Consider the following 4474-nt stretch of genomic DNA (forward strand, 5'->3'; position numbering starts at 1 on the left):
GCAGCCAAACCGTCGACTCTCGAGTTCGTTTTAACAAGTTCATTTCAATACTGAATATTGTGTGTAAACTTTAAAGTTTTAACAAGTCCATTTCATGTTAGAATGGAGATAATAGTTACTAGTATAATATGTCACACACACACACAGAGGATTGTCTCTCTTTAAGTGAAATATGTGATTTGATATTTTGACCAAAAGAGTTGTTTGCATGTTGGTAACATTAAAGACCCATGTACAACCTATACAAACAATAAAATCCTTTCCTCTCTATTCATAAAGTCATTACATTAACTTACACAACACATTTAGTTTACAAGCTTCGAAACATTAACCATGGTGGAAATCGTATCTAACAAGTCATGAGTGATTCAAAATAGCAAAGAAAGGTGGGAGGTGGTAGTTCTAACTTTACATGATCATTGATAATACCCTGAAGCTTGATGGAAAGAATGTATGATCAACAAAGCTCATAGAAGCACTTGCTTTGTCAACCATAGGCTTCCACGAGGGATTCACTAGTAGTAATAAGGAGACGTCACCTGCGTGCAAGAAATATATGAAAATACCCCTTATCTACCCCTTATTTATGGGACCTTACCTTATAACATGTACCTTCCTTCCCTTAAATAACCCCCCTCCCTTACACTCATGTGGTACCATACGGTAAACTCTAGCGGACCCCCCGGGCAATAGGCACAAGCAAAGAGAGAGAGAGAGAGAGAGAGAGAGAGAGAGAGAGAGAGAGAGAGAGAGAGAGTATGTGTGTGTGTGTGTGTGTGTGTGTGTGTGACATGTGTGTGCACTATGTGTGTGTGTGTGTGAATGAAAGCTTAAAGGCAAAATATTAATACTATTTTTTTTTGCTTTGTCAACCATAGGCACAAACATTTATAGAGAGAGAGAGAGAGAGAGAGAGAGAGAGAGAGAGAGAGAGAGAGAGAGTGTGTGTGTGTGTGTGTGTGTGTGTTAGTGAAAGCTTTAAGGCAAAACATTAGTACTTTTTTTTTTTGCTATGTAGTTGCTAATAGGTTAAAGGTTTGTGAGACATTGTAGTTTGAAGATAAAGGCTAGCCATTGGAGGAGCTTGGATTTTCAAAGGGAACGAATGCATAACAAAAGGTAGAAAGTTTCAACAATTATAAAAAACACAGTAAGATCGCAACCACTCGTTTGAACTTTGAGAAATGGCACCTAAATTGAAAGATAAGAGACAAGGAAACCTTCTTCCATGGGTTGGGATTGAAAACATAGCCAAGCATCCTTCTAAAAAGGTAAAGATAATATGGATAATATTGGGGGCTCAACTTCAATTAATGTGTTATCTTCAAATGAATCATTCGATAACATGTCACTTGAAGAAAGGACTGAATTTGAAAGGAAAAAAGAAGGACGCTTACTTTTTCAAGAGGATTGGCTAGACCAATTTAAATGGCTTGTTTATGATAGAGATGAAGTAAAAATATTTTGTAAATTTTGTTTGAAATATCCTCATCTACATAGTGCATATTCGAAAGGGGGATCTATAAAATTTTAAATTAGCAACTTAAAATCCCATGTTCTCACATCATGTCATAAGTTTTCCATGCAAACTATTTTGCTCGAAGGAAAAGACTTCAGTGAAAAGAGTGTGAAAAGAATAAGAGAAGTAAAGGATGAGGCATTACTTTCATTATTTAGAACGGCATATTTGATTGTAAAGCAAAATTTACCATTTTTTGTGTTTCCTAAAATGATAAGCTTATTGCAAGATTGCCATGTACCATACACTACTAGTCTTTATAATGATGATAATGCATGTGCTGAAATGATTTTTTGCATGGCATCGTCTCTTATGAGAAGTACAATAGAAAAGGTTTCAACTAGTCCATGGTTTGGTGTTTTAATCGATGAGTCAAATGATATCTCCTCACATGGACATATGGCTATTTATTGATCATATCTTGAGGCTGATTGTGTTCCTAAAACGAGCTTTTATGGTATCATACGTGTGCATGATGGCACTGCAAGATCTTTGTTTGAGGCTATTATTAGTGAGCTAAAGAAATGTAAGCTAGATTTATCTAGATTCATTGCATTTGGGTCTAGTGATGGATGTTCTACAATGGTAGGAAAGGAGAATGGTGTCGAGGCCTTATTGAAAAAACACATTAATCCATTTTTAACATCAATTCATCGTGTTGCCCATCGTAGTGCCCTTGCAATATCTAGTGTAGCAAAAGAGACGTCTTATTGTAGAAAAACTTATTAATGCTGTAGCTTCGCATTTTAATGTTAGCACGAAGAGATTAGAAGGGTTGCAAGCTATGCAACAAGATTTGGCATGTCCCATTCTTCGACTTGAGCATACTTTTGATGTGAGATGGTTAAGTATATAGAGTGTGTAAGTCTTTAGAAGCAATACTTGATATCACAAAAAGAGAGGCATTGCATATTTATGAAGAATTGGCTGAGTTCGAGCGTGTTTATTGCTTCCATTTCTTAGCTGACATTTTGAGAGGTTTAACAACAGTAAGCCAAATGTTTCAAAAAGACTTTGTAGATGTCACAACTATAGATAGTCTTGTGAAGAATGAAATTGTATCCATAACACAATACTACATTGATTGTCCTCCTCTTGATGTTAATGCATTAACCATTGGAGTACATGGATATGATATCCTTGCAGACTATGGGCCTGAAAAAGGATATTTATATATATTAAGAGGTGCTTTGCATGGAAAGAAATTTTATGAGCATGATTTAAAACGTAAAATTAATGGAGAAGACTTTGAGAGGGCCTTAGAATTTCAAGTTGCTTTTGTCGATTCAGTGGTGATAAGTAACTGAAATTCTCGATTTCAAGATAATTCTATACTTAACTGTTTAAAAATACTTGTGCCTGCACAACATCCAATACATGAGAAGGCCTTAAAGAACTATGGAACCCAAGAGATCGATCGGTTAACTTCATATTATGGCTTCCTTAAAAAGATAAATATAGAAGAATTCCCTGCAATGATAGAAGTTGATGAGTTTAAGAAAGAATTTAGAAATGTTAAGCATCAAGCTTCTAGAGATTGGATACGATTCACTTGGCTAGAAATAACTTCAACACTTGCTTGCGATAGTATGTGGAGGGATGCTTATCCGAATATTCTTACTCTTTGTCAAGTAGCTCTTGTCCAATGTTCGAGCATTGCTATTTGTGAGAGAGGTTTTAGTGCTGGAACTGTGACAAAGAGTAAGCTTCGTAATTGTTTGGAGATTAAGAGTTTAGATGCATTAATGAAAATCTTTATTGAAGGGCGTTCTAAGTTCACTGATATGGAGTTCATTGAGATTATGGACATATGGGCTGAAAAAACGCATCGCCATTTATACACAACACACGGAATTCGCTCATTGATTTTGCATATTCATAAGAGCAATTGATTTTTTATGGGCTATGATGATTTTGAAGCCACTATGCATTATTTGCAGTTTTGTTGTCTTGATTCTTTTGACTCTCAATCGTTTTCTTATGTTAAACTTATTTTTCCCTTGGTTGCTTCTATCTTTCGAGCAAAAATCTTTTACATTTGTTTTTAGATCATGCTTTCTTTTAATAAAATGTACTCGAATATTTTTAAAAGTTTTTTGTTATAATTTTGGTTGTATTTCATTATGTTGTCTTTTATGTTAGTTTCGTTTTTTCTTTTTGCATCATGATTGCTTTTAATGAAACGTGTTTCTAAGGTATGAGAGAAGTGATTGAACAAATTCCAAGCCAAACTTTGAGATAAAAACCGTTTCAAATAATGAAAAAATTTAAATTCAATTTCTAAGATCAAGGGAATTCGAGCGATTCAAAGGGATCCTCTGTGCCACCTGGCGCGGCGCACCGTGCCATCTGCTGAGAGTGTCCTACCGTGCAGTCGAAGCTACTACCGCGCCCATAGGCTGCTTCCTTGGCCGCCACTGCACCAGTCAGTCCGTCTTTGAAGCTCCACGGCATTAGAGCAATCCTTTGCTAGATTTGCGAGGGGTGGGAGGGCGCACCCAACGCTCCGAGGTAGTGCAATACGGAGGCGACGCGCGCAGCCCCGGGCAGCAAGCTGCCGGGTGGGGCTGCCCCCGTGAGAAAAATTAGATTAATATCGCAGTGACCCGATGGGTCACGTATCAGATATTAAACTGATAAGAACAGATACTACACTTGATCTTAGCCAAAAGGCCGAGAAAGGTATGAGTTGCTGGATCCTCCCCTGCTTCCTTTTATACCCTACCCTCCTTCCTCCTCCCACCTCTAACCTTCTTGCTCTCTAGCTGGCTGACGACCACTGCCGTCCCTACGGGAGGGAAAGCACGCATTCATTGCACTAATCTAACGCTCCCAGTCCCATCACCACAACCAAGCGCCCCCCCCGCCCCCGTCAGCACTATCTCTCACACTTGATAGAATCAAGCAATTGATATTGCTAATTGAACGAAAGGACTCCGAATTGTAATCCCCTCA

The 4474-nt window shown here is 37.8% G+C and overlaps 1 non-coding gene across 1 annotated transcript; it reads right to left on the reverse strand.

The window, feature by feature from the left end:
* Positions 1 to 4006: 4006 nt before the first annotated feature.
* On the reverse strand, positions 4007 to 4205 carry LOC148037919 (U2 spliceosomal RNA). The gene has a single exon (XR_015690819.1). It is a non-coding gene; the product is annotated as a U2 spliceosomal RNA (small nuclear RNA).
* Positions 4206 to 4474: the final 269 nt, after the last annotated feature.

Source organism: Lygodium microphyllum, chromosome 4, assembly GCF_053477565.2.
Source record: "Lygodium microphyllum isolate KBCC chromosome 4, Lygodium_microphyllum_v1.1.10, whole genome shotgun sequence".
In the NCBI taxonomy this organism is placed as follows: Eukaryota; Viridiplantae; Streptophyta; class Polypodiopsida; order Schizaeales; family Lygodiaceae; genus Lygodium; species Lygodium microphyllum.